The following is a 12237-nucleotide window of genomic DNA, read 5'->3' on the forward strand; positions in this document are numbered from 1 at the left end:
CGACTTCACTTTCACTTTTCACTTTCATGCATTGGAGAAGGAAATGGCAGCCCACTCCAGTGTTCTTGCCTGGAGAATCCCAGGGACGGGGGAGCCTGGTCGGCTGCCATCTATGGGGTAGCACAGAGTCGGACACAACTGAAGTGACTTAGCAGCAGGAGAATTATTTTGCTGTGGACATTGAATTAAATTGGAGAAGGAAATGGCAACCCACTCCAGTATTCTTGCCTGGAGAATTCCATGGACAGAGGAGCCTGGCAGGCTACAGTCCATGGGGTTACAAAGAGTCAGACATGACTGAATGACTAACACACACATTTAGTATTAGTCATTAACACTAAATATATTAGTACTAGTATTCAAATTTGCCTGGTACATAGTAAGCAATCAATAAAGTGTGTTAGTCACTGAGTCATGTCCAACTCTTTGCGATTCCCTATACTGTAGCCCGCCAGGCTCTTCTGTCCATGGGATTCTCTAGGCAAAAATACTGGAGTGGGTTGCCATTTCCTTCTCCAGGGGATTTTCCCAACTGAGGAGTTGAACTCGGGCCTCCTGCCTTGCAGGCAGATTCTTTACTGACTGACCTATGAGGGAAGCCCAAGCACTCAATAAAAGTTATAAAATAATGATACATAAGAATTTTTATTCACATTTCAGATGATTGCCTTAAGATACATTTCTAGATTTGAAATTAAGGACAAAATATCTGAACATTCATATGATCTTAATACATACCATAAACTTCTTCTACATATGTGTATGGTAATAATTTATATCCCATCAGTAATAGATGAGTAACCTTTGCCTACAATTAAAATCCTTTTTTTAAAACTTTAATTGATAGGTCAAAATACAGTGTCTCATTACTCATTAAATTTGGAGTTTTTACCAAGGGAAAGCAATGAAAGCTGCTTTCTTTTATTTTATTTTTTGGCTGTACCATGCAACATGCTAAATTTATCCAACCAGGGATCAAAACTTCACCCACTGTGGGGTTTCTTTAATTTAAATTTTTCTCAATGTTTATTAAGTATTTACATTTTTTCTTTTTTGCATGAATTGGCAAAATTTCTATTTGTACCTTTTGCTGTCTGGGTCATTTTAATTTCTCATTCCAAATCATTGAGACACACTTAAAACAACTCCCCAGTGTTTGCTGCTGCTGCTGCTAAGTCACCTCATTATTTCAGTGTTAACTCTGCTTTGCCATCATCTCACGCTACACAGCGGCTGAACCAGTACTCTCTACTTTTTTGCGTGTGTTTTGTTGTTTATCACTATTATATAACTTTTGTTTTCTTTTTTGTTCAATTCAGTTCAGTCACTCGGTCATGTCTGACTCTTTGCAACCCCATGGACTGCAGCATGCCAGGCTTCCCTGTCCATCAACAACTCCCAGAGCTTGCTCAAACTCATGTCCATCAAGTCGGTGATGCCATCCAACTAGCTCATCCTCTGCCATCCCCTTCTCCTCCCACCCCCAATCTTTCCCAGCATCAGGGTCTGTTCCAATGAGTCCATTCTTTGCATTGGGTGGTCATAGTATTGGTGTTTCAGCTTCAGCATCAGTCCTTCCAGTGAATATTCAGGACTCATTTCCTTTACGATGTACTGATTAGATCTCTTTGTAGCCCAAGGGACTCTCAAGAGTCTTCTCCAACACCACAGTTCAAAAGCACCAATTCTTTGGCACTCAGCTTTCTTTATGGTCCAACTCTCACATCCATACATGACTACTGCAAAAACCATAGCATTGACTAGACGGACCTTTGTTGGCAAAGTAATGTCTCTGTTTTTTAATTTGCTGTCTAGGTTGGTCATAGCTTTTCTTCCAAGGAGCAATTTTAATTTCATGGCTGTAGTCATCATCTGCATTTCTTTTTTGTATCCTAATCCTATTTTTAATTTAAATTTATTTTTAATTGGAGGATAATTGCTTTACAATATTGTGTTGCTTTCCAATGTATATTAACATGAATCAGCCATAGGTGTACATATGTCCCCTCCTGAGCCTCCCTCCTACCTCCCACCCCACCCCTTCCCCTACTCTAGCTTGTCACAGGGCACCTGATTTGAGCTCCCTGTGTCATACGGCAAATTTCCATTGGTTATCTAATTTTACATATGGCAGTGTATATGTTTCAAGGCTTTCAATTCGTCCCACCCTCTCCTTCTCCCACTGTGTCCACGGTCTGTTCTCTCTGTCTGTATCTCCATTGCTGCCCTGCAAGTAGGCTCATCAGTACCATCTTTCTAGATTCTATATATGTGTGTTCACATATGATATTTTTCTCTTTCTGACCTACTTCACTCTATATTACAGACTCTAGCTTCATCCATCTCACTAGAACTGACTCAAATTTGTTCCTTATTGTGCTTGAGTAATATTCCATTGTATATATGTACCACAGCTTCTTTATCCATTCATCTGTCAATGGACATCTAGGCTGCTTCCATGTCCTAGCTATTGTAAGCAGTGCTGTGATGAACACTGGGGTACGTGTCTTTTTCAATTATAGTTTCTCCAGAATATATGCCCAGTAGTGGAATCTGCCTGCAGTGCAGAAGACCCGGGTCAATCCCTGAGTTGGGAAGATCCCTTGGAGAAGGAAATGGCAACCCACTCCAGTATCCTTGCCTAGAAAATCTCATGGACACAGGAGCCTGGTGGGCTGCAGTCCATGGGGTCACAAAGAGTCGGGAAGGACTGAGCAACTAACACAGTGGGATTCTTGGATCATATGGTAGTTTTATTCCTAGTTTTTAAAGTAATCTCCATACTATTTTTTATAGTGATTATATCAATTTACATTCCCACCAACAGTGTAAGAAGCTTCCCTTTTCTCCACACCTTCTCCAGTGTTTATTGTTTATAGATTTTTTGATGATGACCTTCTTGACCATTTTGGTTTTGATTTGCATTCCTCCAATAACAAGCCATGTTGAGCCATGAAACACACATCTTTTCATGTGTTTCTTAGCCATCTGTATGTTTTCTTTGGAGAAATATCTGTTTAGGTCTTCTGCCCACTTTTTGATTGGGTTGTTTGTTTTTCTGGTATTGAATTGCATGAGCTGCTTGTATGTTTTGGAGATTAATCCTTTGTCAGTTCTTTCATTTGCTATTATTTTCTCCCATTCTGAGAGTTGTTTTTTCACTTTGTTTATAGTTTCTTTCCCTGTGCAAAAGCTTTTAAGCTTAATTAGGTCCCATTTGTTTATTTTTGTTTTTATTTCCATTATTATGGGAGATGGGTCATAGAGGATCTTCCTGTGATTGATGTCAAAGTGTGTTCTGCCTATGTTTATGTCTAAGAGTTCTATATTTTTTGGTCTTACATTTAGTTCTTTAATCCATTTTGAGTTTATTTTTGTGAATGGTTTTAGGACATGTTCTAATTTCATTCTTTTGCATTACATGCAACTGTCCAATTTTCCCAGCACCACTTATTGAAGAGACTATCTTTTCTCCTTTATATGTTCTTGCTTCCTTTGTCAAAGATAAGGTGCCCATAGGTGCTTGAGTTTATCTCTGGGCTTTCTATCTTGTTCCATTGGACTGCATTTTTGCTTTTGTGTCGTACCATACTGTCTTGATGACTGTAGCTTTATAGTACAGTCTGAAGTCAGGAAGGTTGATTCCTCTAGCTCCATTCTTGTTTCTCAAGATTGTTTTGGCTATTTGAGGTCTTTTGTAGCCCATACTCCATCCAAGCTATTAGGGCCCAAGAAATACATTCCCCTTCATGATTTCAACTTTTAAAGGGAAAAAGCTACAGATGGGATGCTTCCACAGAAAAGACAGGTGGCTGCCAAGAGACCTCCCAGAGTGTAAATGTCCATGCCCATGGTCTGGCAACAGTAGTCTGCAGTTTTCCATCATAGTGACTAATGGCAGAATTTTGATTCACTAGTTATCATTTAGCTTCATTGGTTCAAATCCACTGATTCCCTAGCATCTATTAGTTTAACACACACAAACTCACACCACCCTTATGGTACCATAGCCCCTCTAACATTTCACTGCCACAGCCTTAAATAAGCTTGCATGTCATCTCCATCAACTAGACATGACTGTCTCCGTCACTGTGATGTTGCAACGTGTTACATCACTCATGCACAAGCAGCAACTGGGCTTCTGCTATAGTCTGATTGGTGAGGGATATAGCTCAAAATCCCATCCTGCAGGTTGGCATTCTAGAAACTCTCCTACTACCAACTGTCTCCTAAGGTCCCCTGCAAGCAGAGCCTAACACAGGCTGAGAATGAGATTCCAGGGATAAGATGTCTTACAGTGAGTGGACAGGGAAGCACGTCCACCCAAGGACATTTTACTGCATTGGCCACTACTAGAGGGTTTTGGTTCTCAATTCTAAGAGACCATTTGAGGAGTCATAAAATGTGTCTCCAGTCAGTCAGCCTAGATGATGAAATGGGGGAACATGTATCCCATTTCTTGTTGGTCAAGGGAGGCCCCAGAGGTATGAACGCCCTCACACTTGCAGGCTGTGTAAGCACAAGTGTGAGCAGCTTCCTGTGGGGATCAGAGAAGCCTGAGGTCCCTTCCCTCACTGGAATAAAACCCAAGAGAAAGTGAACAGCTGCCTTATCTTCTTTAATCAAATGGCATCTACTGTCTCCATACATTTTCTGGGGTTGGTCAGGAAAAAGGTAAAAGTATTACCTTGGTTTCAATTGTATGCTGATTAGGTAAAATCTGTTTATAAAAATCTGACCTACTTTTTCCTGATCTAGGTTTTGTCCTGATAGGAGTGTTCCTTTCATCACAAAAGGCTCAGCATTGCCATGATGACTTGCGCTGCCCTGGTGATGGTTGTGTGCTCTTTTTCAGTAAATTTCTGGCTATTATTTGAAAATGTCCAACTGAAAAAGCTTTTAGGACTTCCCTGGGGGCATAGTGGTTAAGAATCTGGCTGCCAAGGCAGGGAATATGGGTTGGATTCCCAGTCTGAGAAGATCCCACATGCCATAGGGACACAGCTACTGAGCCTGTGTGCCTAGAGCCCACAACAAGAGAAGGCACCACAAAGAGAAGCCTGTGCTCTGCAACTAGAGAAAGCCCACGTGCAGCAACAAAGATCCAGAGCAGCCAAAACTAAGTAAATCGATAAATTAATTATAAAAAAAGAAAAAGCTTTCAGCCAAAATTTAGAAGGTTGTCTTTCAAAACAAGGAGCTGCTCTGCTTCCTCCAGATACGTATTCCACTAAAAGCTTCAAATTAGGGAGCATCCTTCTCTTTCTTTCTTTTATCCTTTTCTCTTCTCAACCTTCCAGCTCTTACTAAATAAGTTCTAACACTCAGGAACATGTATTCTTTTAGCATCTCAAGCTGAAATGAGACTGTTGAGATAAAATTTAAGTCATCATTGCTCACATCTAAATATCTATTAATTTGTAAAGCAACTATACTCCAGTAAAAATTAATTAAAAATAAAGTTCATACCAGAAATTATAGGGGAAGGAAAAATTATTGGGAAAGGCAATACTAATAGAGGGAAGGAATGTGCTTGATTAGAGTATACCAGGCGGCTCAGTGGTAAGGAATCCACCTTTCAGTGCAGCAGCTGCAGAAGACAAGGGTTCTATCCCTGGGTCGGGAAGATCCCCTGGAGTAGGAAATGGCAACCCACTCCAGGATTCTTGCCTGGGAAATTCCATGGACAGAGGAGCCTGGCGGGCTACAGCCCATGGGGTCACAGAGTTGGACATGACTGAGCACATGTGCCACATTGCAAAAATATTTTTAAATGTTGTGCAAAACTCAACCTTAAATCTTATTAGATATTGCTTTGATATTAGATATTACTTAGATAATATTTAGATATTACCCAGTCCAATAATCTAGATCTGATATTACCCTCTTTTTTTATCTGGATAGGAAAACTGGATTACAGGGCATTACCCATCTCATAAAATTGTGTGCAAGGAACTTGAAAAAAACAGGAATCATACTTATTAAAGCTGAAACTAGACATTGATGAAAAAATAAAAATAAAAAGTAAATATCTATTATTAAAATGTGCACATGGAAACCATCATCTTTAATTCCAAAATTTTATAAGAACCAATTTAGGGACTGTCAAGACAGTCATCTGGAGAAGGAGAAAATAAAAGGGGCCCAAGAGACAGCTCTGCGAAGTTCGGGTGTGCAGAGCCAGCAATGAGCCTGACGCCTCTGAGCGTTAACACATGGTCCCTCCATCCAAGGTCTGTATATGCAACTCAGCTGCCGGACTGACAGAAGATTTGGGGTTGTTAACACACACTTCATTAAAATACCAGCTAAAATCCAAGTTCGAAATCCCACAGTTTGTGTTAGTTGATAAAACTCAATTGCTTCTAATTACTGTTAGTGCAGCTTTAAAATAATATTTTGTTGTAATAAAGGATTCAATATGACAAGTGAGGGTTGGCCTGCTGAACTGGAAACCCCGGGCCAGAGGGAATATGTGCGTACACAGCATTCTCTGCTCTGCCTGACTTGTTTCTCTAAAAATTTTCTAGGCATTCAACAGAGAAAAAGTGACCAGTCTTCAAATGGGTTTTGAAAGGGTGAGGACAGCTCAAACATGGGATGTGATCTGCATCTCTGATTAGTCACTGCAGCTTAGGGACTGCTGGGTTGAAACGAGACATGCAGAGTGGTGGTTTTCCAGTGCTTTTCTGGAAATGGACCACAACTAACCACCATCCTCTTCTTCCAGTAACCCCCAACTGCTGCTGCTGCTAAGTCGCTTCAGTCGTGTCCGACTCTGTGCAACCCCATAGACGGCAGCCCACCAGGCTTCCCCGTCCCTGGGATTCTCCAGGCAAGAACACTGGAGTGGGCTGCCATTTCCTCCTCCAATGCATGAAAGTGAACGGTGAAAGTGAAGTCACTCAGGCGTGTCTGACCCTCAGCGACCCCATGGACTGCAGCCTTCCAGGCTCCTCCATCCATGGGATTTTCCAGGCAAGAGTACTGCAGTGGGGTGCCATTGCCTTCTCCAAGTATCCCCCCATCCCTTCGTAAAAGGTTGTCAAGATTGGCAGACTTTAAAATAAAGCATCTTTGCACACTGAAGTGTTAGTTGCTCAGTCCCGTCCAACTCTTTGTGATCCATAGACTGTAGCCCACCGGGCTCCTCTAAGAGATTCTCCAGGCAAGAACACTTGAGTAGGTTGCCATACCCTCCTCCAGGAGATCTTTCCTATCCAGGGGTCAAACCTGCATCTCCTATGTCTCCTGCATTAGAAGTGGATTTTTTACTTCTTTGCCACTGTGGAAGCCCCCAAAACTGGGATTGTGCATAATATTTGTTTAATGACTTTTCTCTACAAGCCCCAAAGGATGGACAAGTCTCTTGTCCTGTCTTTTCTACAGCCATATTCGAAGTGCATGAGGCATAGTAATTGACTTCTTAAATAAATGATAACAAAGATCAGAAAAGTGAGGTGATGTTTTCAAGTACTGCAAAGAATGAATGAGATACTAATATGGAGACATTGGCTAGAGGCAAGGTGAAATGGTGAAACAGATTTCATTGAACCAGGAAGCAAGCCATATCTTCTCATCTTATTGGCAGATACCTCAGAGGAGGCTATAACACCCTTTGGGGGAAGCTCAGATATATCTATAGATAGATAGGTAGATACTGACCAATTGTTCTTTATGAGGAAAGATAGTCCTACTTTTCAGTGCCTTGTCACACCTGAACAGATGTCCCAAATTGGTCCACATCTTCAATATCTCTGTTCTGTGTCCAGGAACTTATGATGATTTGACTCATACACAGTCGTAAATCCCATCTTAGCCCTGAGCCCTCACATGATACTTTAGAAATATATCTCAGACATGAATCTTCTTCAACCTTCCAGCAAGGAGAGCAAACCAGTCAATCCTGCAGGAAATCAATCCTGAATATTCATTGGAAGGGCTGATCCTAAAGCTCCAATACTTTTGGCCACCTGATGCGAAGCGCTGATTAATTGGAAAAGACCCTGATGCTGCGAAAGGTTGAAGGCAGGAGGAGAAGCGGGTGACAGAGGATGAGATGGTTGGATGGCATCATGGACTCAATGGGTGTGAGTTTGAGCAAACTCTGGGAGATAGTGAAAGACAGGGAAGCCTGGCATGCTGCAGTCCATGGGGTTGCAAAGAGTCAGACACAGCTTAGCCACTAAACAACAACCAACTTCTAACAATTAAGAATAAAAACAATCATGGCAGACTTTCCTGGTGGTACAGTGGATGAGAATCCACCTGCCAACACAGAGATCATGGTTTGATCCCTGATCCTAGGAGATTCCAAGGAGATGCTACAGAGCAACTAGGCTTGCACTCTGAAACTACTGACCCCGTGTGCTACAACTACTGAATCACGTGTGCCTAGAGCCCATGCTCTGCAACAAGAGAAGCCACCGTGATGAGAAACCTGTACACTGCAATGCAGAGTAGCCCTCACTTGCTGTAACTAGAGAAAGCTAGAGCACAGCAACAAAGACCCAGCACAGCCAAAAATAAATAAATAAATAAAAGCAATCATGACGAGTAATATTCATGACGATGGTAAGTGTAAAGGTGAGGTGGTATCCTTTGGCTGACCTGTATCCATTCTACTTCTTGACATCTTTGGTGGAAACCATAGTTCTCCAGTAATCTGCGGTGATTCTCTACCCTCTCCTAGCTAAGCTATTCAGTTGCCCAGTTCCTGGAATTTGAATCTTAAAGTAACAGTAAAGCAGAAAATGGCTTCAGCCATTCTACAAAAAGCACTGTGGAAAAACTACTAGAGAATGCCACCTGCTTAGACCTCTGCTTTCCACCTAAGAACGCCTTCCATCCCTGGATCAGGGTCTCCTCTTTTAGCCTGCCAGCTGTTCAATATCCTTCCAATAAACAGTCTTTTTATGTAAGCAGCCAATTTGTTCCTATTACTTTCAACCAAAGTAACAGCCAAATTATCCTGACTGATTCATGATGATGAAGATATGATGATGAAAACAAATGCCTCATTCATAGAACTCTTCTTTACTAAAGCTCAAGAAGTCTAAGATTACCAAAATCATTTATTCAGATGGCTTCTCTTAAATTAAGGTGTGAGATCTTAAATCAGTTCTCAGTGGTACTTGTTCAACATACAAATCACTAATACACTAGACACATCTACAAAGACTGATATGATTTAATCTAATCTCTATTATTTTGCCTTATATTATTTTGGGCTTCCCTGGTGGTGCAGACAGTAAAGACTCTGCCTGAGATTAGGGAAACCCAGGTTTGATCCCTGGGTCAGGAGATACCCTGGTGAAGGGAAGCTGTTCATTCTAATATTCTTGTCTGGAGAATTCCATGGACAGAGAAACCCTGGTGGGCTACAGTCTAGCTATTATTTTAACTTTTATAAGTGTTTATTGGATCAAAGAATATATTTTTGCTCAAAATATCTTACTAAGGAATTCTTTAATATTCATGTTGCAAATGTTTCCTTACTTAAATATTTGAAAGTTCTGTGAAAGATTTCTGTATAAAAAGTCAACAGCTTTTATCAGTTCAGTAGCTCACTTGAGTCCAGTTCTTTGCGACCCCATCCACTGAAGCATGCCAGGCTTCCCTGTCCATCACCAACTCCCAAAGTTTGCTCAGATTCATGTCCACCGATTCGGTGATGCCATCCAACCATCTCATCCTCTGTTGCCCCCTTCTCTTCCTGCCTTCAATCTTTCCCAGCATCAGGGGCTTTTCCAATAAGTCAGTTCTTTGCATCAGATGGCCAGTGTATTGAAGCTTCAGCATCAGTCCTTCCATTGAATATTCAGGACTGATTTCCTTTAGGATTGACTGATTTGATCTCCTTGCAGTCCAAGGGACTCTAAAGAGTCTTCACCAACATCACAGTTCAAAAGGATCAATTCTTTGGTGCTCAGCTTTCTTTATAGTCTAATTCTCACTTCCATACATGACTACTGGAAAAGTCATAGCTTTGACTATATGAACCTTTGACAGTAAAGTAATGTCTCTGCTTTTTAATATGCTGTCTAGGTTGGTCATAGCTTTTTCTCCAAGGAGCAAGCATCTTTTAATTTCATGGCTGCAGTCACCATCTGCAGTGATTTTGGAGCCCAAGAAAATAAAATTTGTCACTTTCCATTGTTTCCCCATCTAACTGCCATGAAGTGATGGGACTGGATGCCAAGATCTTAGTTTTTTGAATGTTGAGTTTTAAGCCAACTTTTTCACTCTCCTCTTTCACTTTCATCAAGAGGCTCTTTTAGTTCCTATTCACTTTCTGCCATAAGGATGGTGTCATCTGCATATTTGAGGTTATTGGTATTTCTCCCTGCAATCTTGATTCCAGTTTCTGCTTCATCCAGTCTGGCATTTGGCATGATGTACTCTGCATGTAAGTTAAATAAACAGGGTGACAATATACAGCCTTTACATACTCCTTTCCCAATTTGGAACCTGTCCATTGTTCTATGTCCAGTTCTAACTGTTGCTTCTTGACCTGCATACAGATTTCTCAGAAGGCAGGTAAGGTGGTCTGATATTCCCATCTCTTTAAGAATTTTCCACAGCTTGTTGTGATCCACACAGTCAAAGGCTTTAGCATAGTCAATGAAGCATCAGTAGATGTTTTTCTGGAATTCTCTTGCTTTTTCAGTGATCCAACAATGTTAGCAATTTGACCTCCGGTTCCTCTGCCTTTTCTAAATCCAGCTTGAACATCTGGAAGTTCTCGGTTCACGTACTGTTGGGGCCTCACTTGGAGAATTTTGAGCATTACTTTGCTAGCATGTGAGATGAGTGCAACTGTGAGGTAGTTTGAACATTCTTTGGCATTGCCTTTCTTTGGGATTGGAATGAAAACTGATCTTTTCCAGCCCTGTGACCACTGCTAAGTTTTCCAAATTTGTAGGCATATTGAATGCAGCACTTTAACAGCATCATCTTTTAGGATGATATAAACATCCTAAAATGGATATACAAAATGGATGACAAAATGGATGACATGATATATAAATAGCTTTCATAATCATTGGCAATTATTTTAACACAGTGCTTGCGTGTATGCTCAGTTGCAAACTCATGTCTGATTCTTTGTGACCCAGTGGACTGTAGCCCTCCAGGCTCCTTTGTCCATGGGATTTCCCAGGGAAGGATGCTGGAGTGGGTTGCCATTGCCTTCTATAGGGGATTTCCCCACTCAGGGATCAAATCCTCGTCACCTGCATTGGCAGGCATATCTTTTACTACTGAGCCACCAGGGAAGCCCGTTGTAACAGTATTATTTCAGTAACAATCATTTACATATCAAAACCAGATAATAGCATTTTATGAGATAATGCTATTAAGAAATATTTCTCCAAGTTAAATCTCAAATGCTTACCTATGACATTTGAAAGTGCATATTCACAAGCTGTATTAGACAGCTATGCTATATAACCAACTGCCCCAAGATTCAGTGGCTTAAACCACAGTTATTTATTCTTGTTCATACATCTGTAGATCAGCTGAAAGCCAGCTGACCTAGGCCGCATGACTGATTCTAGCTGCACAACAAGCTGAACTTGGCTCTTCACTGTAACTTGTGCTCAGGTCTGCTCTGAAGTTGGGCCTTCTGGACCCCAGATGCTCAGAAGAAGCTCTTTGCACGGTGGTGGCAGAGGAGGAAGATGGTAAACCCATCACACGAGCACATCCCTGAATCACAGCCACTAACATTCCATTGTCCAAAGCACATCACATGGCCAAGCCCAATGTTGATAGGGAAGGGAAGTATAGTCCATACACCCAGGAGGACAGAAGACTGACTGTTTCCTGAATAATAATCCAAACCACTACATTAACTAAGAATGCATCTGAAACACATACCTTGCTCACACAAAATCATTTTGCTGACTAGATATGATGGTACCTTATTTGATCATGTACAAATTCAAGGATTTCAGAAGTGACATTGAAATTGGCATTTAGCTAATTGGCTGTCCACAATCTAAGGTGAGACCATATAGCAGACCATGGAGGAACTCAAGCCCAAAGCTTAAATTTCAGTTCAAAAAAACTTTGCTGCTCAAAGTTGCACAGTTTTGTAGTGTCACACCTGGAGATTTAACGCAGATCTTCCTGACTCAGATCCCATGTTCTGAAGCACAGGTCTGCAGTGCTCCCCGGTGTCATAGCTCCATTTTGGAAATGAAAAATAGAAACGTTGCAAATGACCCTATGTCA

The sequence above is a fragment of the Bubalus kerabau genome, chromosome 7 (assembly GCF_029407905.1).
Source record: "Bubalus kerabau isolate K-KA32 ecotype Philippines breed swamp buffalo chromosome 7, PCC_UOA_SB_1v2, whole genome shotgun sequence".
Taxonomy (NCBI): Eukaryota; Metazoa; Chordata; class Mammalia; order Artiodactyla; family Bovidae; genus Bubalus; species Bubalus kerabau.